General features: G+C 38.2%; 1 protein-coding gene across 3 annotated transcripts in view; it reads right to left on the bottom strand.

Annotated features, from left to right (window-relative positions):
• Positions 1-14187, bottom strand: part of SLC24A4 (solute carrier family 24 member 4) — an 85548-nt gene that overhangs the window by 40580 nt on the left and 30781 nt on the right. Inside the window, exon 1 of one of the 3 annotated variants that reach the window (XM_040701580.1) lies at positions 1925-2062. The exons of the other annotated variants lie outside the window; for them this stretch is intronic. The gene's annotated coding sequence lies outside the window, so the exon portion shown is untranslated. Of the gene's footprint in view, positions 1-1924; positions 2063-14187 lie in introns of those variants that run through there. 3 annotated transcript variants of the gene reach the window in all.

Genomic DNA, 14187 nt, shown 5'->3' with positions numbered 1-14187 from the left:
AATCTTACCTTCCCTCCAAAAGTCTACTTTACCATTTTGTGAATTCTCCCTAAATTCTTCAACCTACTATTTGAAAACGACTACGGTTTCCTTAACAGTACTAACAATCTGTAAAATACTTAACATAAAAGTTCAACAACGATGACTTACTGCAATTCCTTTCCTGATTTCAGTAGGCCTTTCATTAAGACCTACCCTCACTAAGACCTGTTGTATTCCAACCGGAACCATAATTAGCACTTCACATGTTGAGTTGAGCTTTCCTAAGATAAAGATGCTTCTTTACTTTTAAATCTTAGAAAACAAACATTGTTCAAATTTATTGTAAATTTTCTTAGATGCTTCTGATACTCCTAATCCTAGGTAAATGTTATATTTCTGGTCCTCCTTCAGTAATCATAAGGAAAAATGAAAGCAACATGGATATAAACTAATTCATGAGAAAAATTGCACAACAATATTCAATCAACCACTGAATAAATAGAATGCCATTCAAGAGTATGCAGACTACCTCTGCAGCTAAAGACCATCAGCACACCAGTATTTAGCATGACTTGTTTCAAGAAAGTGGGCCCAGGTTGCTACATAACTCCACATCACAGCCTGTGAGCAGCACCACGAAGAGATTTGTGGCCTAACAAAACAGAATTGCTGTATAAATGCAAGTCACACCATGAGTAAGAGACATTTGCCTATCAATCCAAACAAAACTCAAGTACTTGTAAAATCAAAAAATGTATCACTTTCCTTGCTGTACAGTTTTTCATTGCTTACCTGCAAACAAGGAAAATGACAGCAGAAATATAACATTAACTGGGAGAAAACTGGTTGCATTGTAGTCTTGAGATACTGCATTTATAGTGAACATTAGAAAAACCCACAAGCTGCTGGTCAAGACGCAGCAATCTGCAGTGATTCTATCTACACATGAGTATTTTAAGATACTGGAAGAACCTTACATAAATTTAACAGTCAAGGAGGCTTCCTGTAGTAATGTATTACTATTGTATATCACATACTACTATATATATATATATATATGTATGCATACACTACTCTAAGTATATACTGTTCTGTTATTAGTTATATGCAGTTGAATAAAATTCAGTAATATCATTCCCTCCACATGGCAATTACGGAGGAATATCCTTTTGGAGCAATACTGGAGAGTCATAACACAAGAACTTCTTGTCAGCCTCACTAGCTGCCAAAAGGAAAATTTATCAGAGAAGTTATTTGCTACCATATGAAATACAAAATGGGAAAAATTAATCAGCACCCAAAGCATATGGTTTTAAATAAAACTCTGACTATTAAAATTAATATTAATTACAATGATTAATGACTAAAAAAGCATTAAGCACTCTTCTGCAGGAGAAAAGAGTGCTACAGCTGCTGACATCCTCCTATACAATATGGTCCTTCCTGCAATACTTGCTAAAATACCATGACAAACATGGGAGCATATAAACCTTGTACTTGAACAACTACATCCTTTATTACACTTTCCAAAGTGCTTTTCCAAAGATAAGCAAAGCAGAGTAAGATGATGTGGTATTTCTAATAAATAACTACTTGAACTAAATACCTCCTTGCCTCAGAGAAGTACTTTCAGGTGAATAAGCACAAAGGCAACTTCTCTCTAATGAAACACTTCTCTCTAAACAGAACTCAAGAACTCATATCATGCAATTCTAATATATAGATATTACAAAATCTTTAGTAGTCAGGGGAATTAAACAAGTTTGTGGACTCTGCTAAATAAGATTTCCTCCTTAATGAAATGGCCACCTGCCAGTGATTTCCAAGGTAAAGTCTGCAGCTTTTTAGCGTATTTGCTTTCTTCATGGTTTTATCATCCAGATAATCGTAAATTTTGAATAATCATCATCTATAAATTTTGTACTTTTCTTTATTTACTCACTGTAGTGTGTTTTAAAGATTTTAAACACAGATCTGTTTTTCTTATCCACTGCTCTGGTAATTCAGTTGATCAGGAAAAGACTGTCTGGACTCCCTTAGATTCCTTAGGCCTGGGTATCTTCATCACTTAAGCAAAGGGCAGTGATATTCTCTGATCTGTACAAACTAACAAAGGGGATATGTCATTACTGTGTTTCTGCTCTGCCCACACAATACAATATGATGGGTACAGGCAGGAGGGCACCGCTCTACCTCAGCAGAGATATTTTCTCATGTATGGGAAACGCGGCGATCTGGCAGCCTGAGTGGGAGCTACATCTCCTCAGTTTCCACTGAAAAGAGACAGAACAGATGGGAAGAGGAGCTGAAATGAAGAGCAGTACATCTAACAGGGCTAACCTTTGCCAAAAACGGAGAAGAACATACACCAATCATCTTTAAATCAACTAGAAATACAGAAATATTTATCCTGCTGGTACTGTTGCAAACTCTTGACTCCTGCAGCTCAACTTACCAAGAACAGATGTATTGAGGGGGAAGGGAGGGCACAAGAAGGCCAAGTCTATACTGAAACCGTGATGGTTCTGCAGCTTGCCCCCCCTCTCCAAATATGACATGAGTAGGGACACAAGGAAAACTTCTCTAACCATGAATTTGAGGTAGTGACACCACCTCCTTTTACTTCAAACGTTGAAAATATTCAAAACATCTTGATTATGATACGACAGAAAGGATGACTCACCTTTGATAGAAAGCTCTGGCTGAGCTGCCTGTGGCTAAGGAGCTAACACAAGTATGCAAATAGCATGCTCCAGAACAGCACATCACAGAAGCCAGAGCTTAAGCTATCTGCATGGCTCTGGAATGAAGATCTGATCTGCAGCACACAGGGGTAACCCAGGCACGCCAGTGACACTGGCCTGTGCTTAGGCTGTTAACAGATTACTTCTGGGTTCCAACAGAGCATTGTTCCCATATGCCCTGTCCATACTGTGTGAGGCAGTCTGCCAACGAAGTTAAATTTCAAAATCTCCTAAGCCTGACAGAACATCTCAACAACCACGTGGATCTGTGGTTTTATAACCCTCCTCGACACGTGATGTCTTCACCTTATCAGCTCTTGCTTTACTCACACAGGCAACAAACATGCTGGCTCTTAATACCTGCTAAATGTTCAAGCACATTACACCTCTTTAATTTCTCCTCACAGGAAGAAAGGAGCTGTAGCTGTTTGAAAATACACCATCAACCGGCTCCCCTCTGCCTTTGCAATGAAGGTGATCAGGCAAATAACATACACATTTTTTCCTTGCGAAAGTTCTTGAGGAATATTTTCTGCTAATCTATACCAGTTCACATTCAATGGGATTTTGTGCAATGGATTTTGTGCGATACTGAGTTCAAGAAACGTTTGGACAATGCTCTCAGAAACATAATTTGATTTTGGGTGGTCCCATGTGGAGTAGGTTGCAGTGATCCCTGTGGGGTTCCTCCAACTTGGGATTTGATTGTAAATCTGTAATGCCTGCACCTTGTTCCTCCTCCGCCCTGGGTGCACGTCAGGACACATTACGTATACAAGCTATCATATCTATTCCTGGCTTTCAGTGGGTGCCCACTGTTGGACTCTGCCAGGGCACATGTGTAAGGAGAGTAAGGACAGGCAAAATGCAGAATTAAATACTTCCATGTTATCTCCCTGTGTAATCATACTGATAAGCCAGATTGAATATTTCAATTTAGTGCCATTTGTTCAAGCACTGCAAGCAGCTTTAGTCAACTCTGCACTTAGTATATTTATATTTATGTGCAATTTCCTTTTTACATTGCAGAGCTTCATCTTCCTCAGGCTTGGTGTTGCATTCAAGTATGTATATTTGTGCTTCAGTTATGGAACACCAACTTTCACTGTGTGCAGAAATGAGCTTCTTTAGATGCCTCTCATGAAAATGCATGCATCGTTACTAGGCATCAGCAGTAAAATGTCAACAGTCTGTGCACCAAAAGTTGAAATTGCAACAGTCTCCTTGGTGCTGTAACTGGCACTAATTCATAATTCCACACCAACATAATCCATTTGAAGATTTGAGTGAAAGCCAGGAAATCATCACTCCTACCATTCCCACACAATGCAGAGGCCCCGTGTCAGCTGAGCTGCTCTGAATCGGATAAGCATGCCTTAGAATCACCCTTGCTTTCAAAACATTTGTGGTTTTAGCCCACACTGTTCTTCAAAATCAACACACTGGGGCGATTTTTACTGAAAGCAGGTCATCATCCTGAATCGATGGAAGAAACTCTTCACATATTCTCTTTTCCACTGTCAAAATGTCAAGAGAGTCATCTCCTTGTTCCATTTCACGTATTAGCTCAGATGCTAGAGCAGTCACAATCTCAGAAATGACTGTGGTGAGCTCACAGTAGCCCAATAAGCATGTCAGTCCTGAGGAATGTCATAATCCACTCATCTGATCTTTTTGTGTAACAACATACTTTCAGTACTCCGACAGCAATTGTGCAACTTAGAAAGGAACAGGGTCACTTTTGTTCATAGAAATGTACTGACTTCTTTTACTTAAGTATTTCACTGTTAACAGGTGAAACCTGAAGATCATAATATCGTGCTGAAATTAGTGTACGTATATATAAAATGTGTCATACAAGAGACTTCCTTCTTAACACTACTTCCCAAACAAGGCACAGTAAATTTTAATAGTTATCAGGAAATCCTAAGTGTGCCACAGTACACTAAAACCACATTTTTACAGAATTACAGACAGCCTAAACTCATTAAAAACATCACACAGAAATCAAACTTAAAAATAACCCTTTCCAACTGCACAAGCTGATATGCCATTAACTCTGAAGTGTCAGTGGAGAAAAACAGCACACTCAGCAAGTCCTTTCATACTTGAAAAGTGTTAAAGTCAAAATCTTACAATGACAAAAAAAAAAAAAAAAGCAATCACACACAAAAAAAACCACATAAAAAACCAACAAAAAAGCAACCCGCCACCACAATTCAGTGATAATCCTGGGTGCCATCCGGAAAAAATAAGAGTTGCTAAGCTTTAAGCTCCCATTCCTATTAGACAGCTGTTTCTAGTTCTCTGTAGCAGGATGGCATGTGGATTTTCCCTCAAATATTCAGCTCAGATTCTGTGGGATAATAATCTAGGCACCAGTGTCAAAGCAAACCAGGAGCAGATAATTCAAAGAAATGCACTCATTTGCTTGAAAAATTCTGCAGGAAATTCCTTTGGAGATAACTCTTTAGCAAACTGTTTTCACAGGTTATACTACCTCTGAGCAAAGTACAACAGAAGTACATGAAATACCACCCAACTTTTTGGAGAGCCATTTGTGCATAATCAGTGTAACACTATGTGAAGCCAAAGATTGAACTTTCTATTTCCAGGCAAAGTACCATATGGCAGGAGGCACAATAAGAATCCTCCTCCGTAGTCCTCATCTTACAAGCAGTAGAAATTATGAGCAAATTTTATCTCTGTGGTATAGTAATTCAATTTGCCAAATGCGATTATCCGTGCGATGATAAGTAGCAGCTTATGGAGCAAATAACTGACTCAACTCTAAACTATTAAATCCATTTAATATATGTATTGTAAGAGGATGGTGCATTGATGAAAGACCCATCAAAGCTCTCCCTCCATCAGTATGAAAACTATGAAAATTTCTACGCAGGATTGCATTAGCTACAATCTAAAGTATCACTAATACCTTATTAAACCCTAGACTTTAATTTCTTTTCTCTTTTATAAGAGAAGTGAATCATTTGCTCTCATTAAGGCAGTGTCAAAGGATCAAACCAAAATACATTAACAATTATCTGCCAACAAAAAGAAAATCAGCAATGACACATGGGAGCAGGGATGACACGTGGATGCACAAGTACAGTAACACAGACATGCATCAGCACATCAGAGTGCATCAGTACATGCATACTGGGCTTTGTGTTGATGCTTTTAATGTCCTCCAGCTTTGGTATCGTCTTTTTTTTTTCTCCTAGCTTCCAGCAATATGCTCTTTAGAAGCTACTTTTAAAGAGTTAGAGAACATTTGCTTCTTAATTAGTTTTCATTTCTTTCTGGGAACATCACATTATTTTCTCTTATGGGTAGCACTACCCTGTTGCCTTCACGTAGCTGTAATCTCATCCTTATTCCTGCAAAGAAACAGGTCCATATAGAAGACAGCCAGAACCTTCCTGAACACACCTGCTATCATCCATGATTTCAGTGCAGCTATCAAACTGTGATGTCCACTCAAATTAATTAATAATGAGGACAAAAATTTTCAAATCAGTACTGATGAGAGGTGAAATTACCTATACCCAGTTTTGGTTTACTTTCAGAACACCTCAGAGTTGAGTTGTGTGTAGCATAATGCTTAAACATGACTCAATTTTACACCTTAGTTGTGCCTATGTGAAATAAGCTGTTGGTCTTAGGAACCAATCACAGAATTTCTCAAGTCAGTTAATGTCAAATGTGATTACAGTAGTGTTTTACTGAAAACATTACAGTACAGTCTTACAAAGCACACAGGTATTCTTCAAAACCCCTCCCAAGGACGCCAAACAGCTACCATTCACCTCTTTCCCATCCCTTTTATTGTACAAACCAGGATACTAATGCCACTTTCAGCTTTCTCTTTCTTACTTACTGTCTCATGCTGCCTCAGCTATGTTAACAGCACACTGAGTCAAAGATGCGAAGGCAGTTCAAACAGTAGCAGGGTCAAGCACTGGTGCAGCTTCACTGGCCATATCAGTTTTCAGTTTAGGGGGAATAATTTGGCTAATCCTCCATTCAGGACTGAATAATCATTGTGGGATGATGTAAAAAGGTTTAAATGGTACTAACTAATGTTTGTTCCATTAATCAACTACAGATTTCTGCCACTATTAAAAACTAGTGTTTTCTACTCAGTATTTTCCTCTGGTTCTTCATTTTGAGCATCATACATACTAGCTCCCCTCTCCCATGCACCTTTCACCTTACTTTTGTTTTTTAGAAGTTGATGGTTTCTACAGCCAACAGATTCTTGCTTCATCTGAGGTGAAAGCCATTGGCCTATGCAGGGTTTTGGACTCTACTTAACTGCATCCTTTTTAAATCCAGATGAAAAGTGACTTTCCTAGCAAGATCACTGTCTTATTTTGGGGGAGTGGGAAGTTTTTGGAAAAGAGATAAACAATTCAATTAACTGCCTATACCATGATTCACATACAAAAGGGTAGCTACAAAAAATGTGGCATTGTTTTTCACAGGCAAACAAGCAGGAGGATCAAACATCACTTGCATTCTAGTGAAACCTAGTCTGCTCACCTCTGTGCAACACAGTCAGAAGTCTGCTATCAAGGACAGCCTGTGACATCTGCAATATCAATGACATCTAGAAGGGGACTTCATTAAAAATCTATTAGTAAGTTTAATAACCAAAGAAAATGATAGTCTGGCTTCAATACCAAATGACTCTGAAAGTCAACCAGGCAAGCTACAGCACTTACCAAAACATGACCAAAGGTGTAACAGTTTCAAGACATTAGCAATCCTGGTTGAAATGAAGCTACATTTGGCACAACAGAATGAAGATTTTAGAAAAGATGGGTTGTAACTCCCTGGTTTTGCTACTGGATATAAACTAGAGCTGTTTATATATATATTGTTGCACTACGCTTCAAGGAAAGTTTGGCAGTCAGAACAGACCACCAACTTCTGCCCTGTTCCCAGAACAACACTTTCAGAAGGAACAAACAACAAAGAAGTAGCCTTTGGCAGATCTCTCTACATAGCAGAACTTCATAGCTGGAAGAATCTCACTTCTGTGCTGCTTTAATGCGCAAGTAAGAAGGATCAGTTAAGTGGATATAGAATGAAGTCAAAGTCTCCCTTCTCTTTTAACATCTGATGAGCTCCATTTGGCAGATGCCACCTATTTGAACCCTAACATATATTATTACTACACTGATGCCATGTAACAACGGGGTCAAAACTGCCTTTCAAAGTTAAAAAGAAAAGTTTGCTAACAGTGATAGATTTAATATGAAGACGATTATATTTATGAACGGATATAAATGGAATACAAGGAAATAACAGTTTTCCTTAGAAAATACCACTGATACTGAACATTTCTGCTTGCAAATTCATTATAAAAGTATTTCTCTATACAATCAATCTTTCTTTCTTGTCTTCTTCAACGAATGAAATAATGTGCTGCTCGCTTCTTATACTTGCTGAAGAGAGACCTCAAATAACACTATATATTATGTTATAGATCTAAGACATGAGGCTAGTCCCTGCCTGGTACACCAATAGAAGTGACAACCACATTGAAACTGCAAAATGACAGGCAAAATTTATCTTGATCAAGGTCAGACCACAAATAAAATCTGACCTGCTGATAGCTAAAAAAGTTACTGGTTACTTGACAAATGAACAGATTACATGTAGAAAACACTGAAAAGGAGGAAATGAGCAGCCCCAAGAGGTCTTCTGCTAGAGCTTCCTTTCAGAACACAAGTGCACTTTAAAAGAAACCGTGCTTTTATGCCTTCAGCGCAGTTAATGAACAATAACAGGTTTTTGAATCCCTCCTATTTCAGCAAAAGCTGCAGTATGGCTTATTTAAAAGTAGCTGTATTGGCACACACCATTCTTTTTCCCTAAATGCATGGAAAAGGAAATCAAATACGATATTTAATATACGAATGTTTTTACTCTCTTTGTGATACCCAATCCAACTAGGAGTTTGTACCATCTGGGAAAACTGTGCTGCTCTCCAAGCCGAAATGGCACAACAGCCATAGATGATATCTTCTATCAAGTGAAGATTGAGTTCAATAAACTGCTTTTTTCTAAAAAGTTTTTTTTTTTTTTAATGGATATGGAAGGAAAATGATGGAAGGCAGTGGTAAAAAGTGCTGCTCAAACATTTAGTTCACCTTCTTGCAAATTCAGAACTGTTTCCAACTGTGCATCTGCATGTGCTTTCTCCAAAAAGCTCTCTCAGCAGAGAAGGAACAAGTGCAATAAAAATACACAGTGCTAAGTCAGAGCAAATCCCTCTTAGCTGATCCCTCTTCAGTCAGAATTCTCAAAAATGTACAGCAGCGGCAAGCCAAGATTTTCAAGCAGCTGTTGATGCCCCAAGCTGAGATTAGCTAATTAATTCTTTGAATTTTGCTAAATTGTTTTTAAAAAAATCCAAAACAGCCACAGTGTTAGAAAACTCAGGATCTATAGAGAAGTCAGATTGTGGAGTCAAGCATTTAGTAGTTTTTTTCCCATGTATCTTCAGTGCTTTGAAAATCTCATTCTCATATGAACAAACAGAAGCACAACAGTTCTCCCCTGTGAGCCATGCTTATGTGGTGTAGCCAACTGTCGGGCCCTGGAATTAGGCAGTGCTGTAAGAATCTCAGCTTTCACTTAAAACAAAATATGTGCTTCTAGTCTTTTCATTTGTGGAAAAAGGCCCACATCCAAAAGTGTGGGGGAAAAAAAAAAAAAAAAGAATGCCACAGAAGTCCCACATTTAAGCAAACATCACAGATTTCAGAGTTTGTACTTTCTTAACATACATTAGTAGTATTCCTCCTCTGTTCATACCCTTTAGCTCAACAGTCACAGAAATCTGCATGTCAGAATACGATTCACACCAACAAAAGCCTTTACATCATCCACCAGCCACAAAACACACACAATGCTTTAATGCCTGCCCATACAGGATTAATACTATATTATTCTTCTCTCTTAAAATAAGGTCATACCATCTTTGTCATGTTGCACCAGGTGGTTCAGAAACTGTTTCTTCTCTCCTACCACTTTTTTAGATGGATCAAAGAGGAAAACCCAACTTTCTAGTTTATATTAGAAATACACAGACTATATCAATGTTCTCTCAATATACTTGTATTTGTTTCCCTCAAACTGTTAGGCAAAAAAAATCCACAACCAGGCCAAGTAGAACTAAGGTAGCTGCTGGTATTCCTGCTCCTGTGCCAGGAAACGGAGCCAGAATCTTAGTAAGAAATCTGATAGAAAAATGCTGCAGTAGCACAAATATGAGATCAGGACAGTGACAAAAATAAGAAATGTGGACTAACGCAGTGAGTACTCAAAAACAAAAGAGCCTCACCATGAACATTATTTGTCTTCAGCTGATGGAAGAAAAGTAGATCAAGCATGCGTATGATCCGACCTGCCACATCTCACCTGCCCAGATAGCCCGACTTAGCATTTCAGAAGTTATTGATATGCTCATTTTAGATTACTAAAATCTATTAATTTAACTTACAGTGCTTCTGTGTCACATAACACCAGCCTCTTTCACAGTCAAAAGGAAAACTAAACATAAGAAAGGTCCTCATACTGCTTGTGTATGACCCTTGTCCAAGAGTCATTTGAACGTGATTATCATTAATATGCTTTAACTTCTTGTTAGCCCTGAAAAGGTCAGGCAGTTTGACTACACAGTCTCTGAAGGTCCTTCCAGCTGAATTATTTTGTCTTGTCTATTCTATTCCAATCTATTCTATTCCTACCTTCCTTCAGCAGCCTGGATGAATGTAGCTGACAAATGTAGGACAGACCTAAGTATTCTCATTTACTTGCACTGAGGAATTCACATACTAGTTACAAACACTGAGGGACATTACTGTCAAAATTTTCAGTTCTGCCTCTTTTCATTTTCCTTGTCTTTTGCACTGTGAAGATCCCTCTTCTGCTACTTTTTAATCACCACATACTGCACATAAAATGTACCTGACTTACAAAACAGTAAGAACTGGTATCATTTTCTTGCTTAATGATGGATTATGCCTTTTACAACCCTTAACTTGAGCATGGTAGTGCTTTGATTCAAGCTGGCAACCTGTCAGAAAGCACAAGATATAGCATACATTAGCATGTCTCCTCAGCCACTAACACAACCACTCCATAGTCATTCAATCGTTGTGTGAAGCCCTTGAGATGTTTTCCAGAGCAGTCGCTTGCATCTATGTTAGCTAATCTGAGACTGACTGTTCAAGTTAACTCTGCAGTAAAGAGCTGAATCATTTTCCCAACTGTGTGGCGTAGTTAATACCAAAGCTGGGAATGATACACACAAGATTGATTTCCAGCAGTTGTTTTATCTGCTAGACAAACCTCTTCCTTTTCTTACTGTGAAAGCATACATTTTGGTTTAATACAGGAGTGGCAGATGACCACGTAATAACTTGTTTCTTTCAGTTAGCTTTTTTTTCCCTAAGTTTTAACAGTTGGGAAACTTAAAAAATGTGTCTGCAGTAGAATCAACAGCTTCAATACTTCAGTGATGATCGTATGGATTGTTTGTTCTGTTAACATGGGGATTTTAACATATCTGAACTTGGCAGACATAACAAATTCCATTTCAACTCATTTCAAACTCTTCTCTTCCGAATTCTCATTTCTTAACCATATTTTTGCTGAAGGGCTACTACTGAAAACAAGAAGCATTCCCCACAGAACTTAATGGAGCTTTACTGATTTACATCAATTCAAGGTTCCAGTCCACAACTTTTTCTTTAATTAGAAAGGTTCAAAGGCATAAACAATGCAAACAATTAAAAGGCATAATATGTTAATCTTAACTATGAGTTTAGAACTAGATAAAATAATCCTGAATTTAGAAAAAACATGGGAATGGTACACTTCAGCAAAGACAGAAACAATTTTTTTTCTTTGTTTTTTGGCATTTCTTAATAACTACAAGGCATAAATCAGTAACCTAGATTCCATACAGGCCAGGAGTTCTGTGACTCTGCAAGTTCATCAGCCCAAACCTATATCATCAGTTATAGCAGTTAGTATTTAACACCACAGCACCTCAAAGAGACTCTTGTATTTGGAGTCAGGCACTGATTTAAGTACTCAGATGAAGCACTAGTGATAATCTTATCTTAAAAAGGACAAAATAAAATTATCTTTGAAGATTATTTAACTTGAAGACAACTCACGCTGTTACTAAACAGCAAAAAAACACTCCAGTAGTAAACTACAGAACGATTTTCACTGAAGAATCACAAAGAACCATCAGTGGTAGCCAAAATAAAACCATACACATTGGGTAATGTATGTTAACAATACAGCCACTGTATATGATCGCTGGCACTGGTGCCCTTTTCTAGTGGATTCACGCAAGTAAGGTTAACAGAAGTCCAGTTCATGTGGCTATTACGAAAACAGCACAGACAAAATAAAGCAGAGATAAGCACACAGGCTTAGCTTAGTGCAGGTGCTATTGAGACATCTACGTGAGACAAGGGTCTTTATTCTGGTTTCTAATCTTGGCATTGTGGTCAATATGCTCCACATAGCTGTACAGTGAACTAGAAATAAGCCCCTGGTAGACATACTCTGAATTACTTAGGTAGTCTCTTAAAATTTTATGCCGAAGGAGCAGGCACACCTAAAATTCCTGTAGAAAGCAGTCTGAATACAAATCCTTAAGGAATCAATGATCATGTCCAAGTGTTAGAGAATTCCAGTCATATACAGTACCATACACTGATAATATCCCAAGCTAAGTCCTGGCTTCAGATGAGGCAAATCACGTTTAAAATTGAGCTTGGAATGGTGAAAATGTAAGGATAGGATAGATTCTGACACATACAGTAATGACTGTAGATCCTGACAGCTATCAGCAACACCAAGTAACGACAAAGAGGGCTGCAGCCAAAGAATGGTGATGTAAACTGTCCACAGGGCTTCTCTGTCATTACATCAAGTGGGAGGAAATTTGTTTGAAAACCAAAGGCTGGGGCTGCTTCCGAGGAAAGGATGGCACTGCTGTGCCAGCAGGCTGAGGAGGTGGTGGTGGCAGCTGGAAGAAGCTGGGGAGGGGGTGGTAACTGTCTAAAATTAACATTTAAGGAGGGAACAGCGTACTCACAAATAACTGACACAAACAATCACAGGATGAGTTGAATATTTTCCTGCCAATAAACGCAGTCATATAAAGCATCAGAACATCCACCTCCGGTGAAAAAGCAGCATTAAAAGTTATCTAGGTATGGGACATCTGTGAAAATGCACACACATGCACACACACTTTTCAAAGTCACACTTTCCACTAAACAACCTCTACAACAAGATCAAGGCAAACAAAAACTTAATGTTCTTTTAAATAAAAAATTCTACCCCAATTGAATGAGGAATAGGAAATACAACCACCTGGTATAGCTCTTTGTCAAGAAACAGATTATTACAGGAAGGAACTGTTTGGACAAAATTTGACAAAGCTACTTTTTATGCATTTGGTTTAAACAACAGCTGCACTTCTAGGAAGCCTTTAAGTGCTACCATGCTGACATCTCAGAGACATTAAGGTGAGATCACAGGCCTGTATGTGTTACAAATAAAGGAATAGCCTAAATTTGCAAGCACTTATAATTCAAATCAAATTAGGTACAGCTGTGAATCAGGGTACACAAAAGTCATCCTATCATTATGGTAGGCCCTGCTGGGGGAAGCTGAAGTAGAAGATGACCCCCACAGCAATCTTAAAATTAATTACTGCATATATATGGTATTTGGATGCACATAATAATACAACTAAATATAAGAGCTGATGTTATAAAACAAACAAAAAATCATTAGTAACACTACATAAGGAAGAAGAAGGACCTGTGAGAGTAATCAGTTTCAGTGAAAAGATAGCATGTAACAGGGAAGAAATCAGATTTTTTATGAAGACAAAAAAAGGTAATAGAGGACTGAAAGGAGTACAGAACATACAGAAAGAACTGCAGAAAATAAGGAGTGTGAAATTACACAAAACGTTCACAGTAGGGAGTAAGTACTGAGAAGCAAAATGATGCGCTATTTTGACTAAACATACAGGGATGTGCTAATGAGGCATGAGGACATTCAGGAAGAAATGTCTGAAAGTTCAAGATCTGAGAAGGGAAAAATGTGTCAATAGCAGGCATGGATTTGGAAATTACCATCAGACGAGTTATGACTGAACCTATCAGAGCAGATCTGAAGATGCTATGAAGAAGATAAGGCAACTGAAGGAAGACACATGAATTATGCCAAAAGCAAAATAAAAAGGCAGCCAGGGACACAATATGAGCAAAGTGAAGGAAATCCCAATAGAGCCTAACACCAAGGAAGACAAGACCAGGGAGAAAAATAGAGGTAGAGACTGTAGTATGAGAAGAAGTGTACAGACAGATCACAGATGGCCCCAGTGACCTGTCTAAAGAGTTGG

Source organism: Gallus gallus, chromosome 5 (assembly GCF_016699485.2).
Source record: "Gallus gallus isolate bGalGal1 chromosome 5, bGalGal1.mat.broiler.GRCg7b, whole genome shotgun sequence".
NCBI classification, from domain to species: domain Eukaryota; kingdom Metazoa; phylum Chordata; class Aves; order Galliformes; family Phasianidae; genus Gallus; species Gallus gallus.
This window is presented reverse-complemented; position numbering and strand designations above follow the sequence as displayed.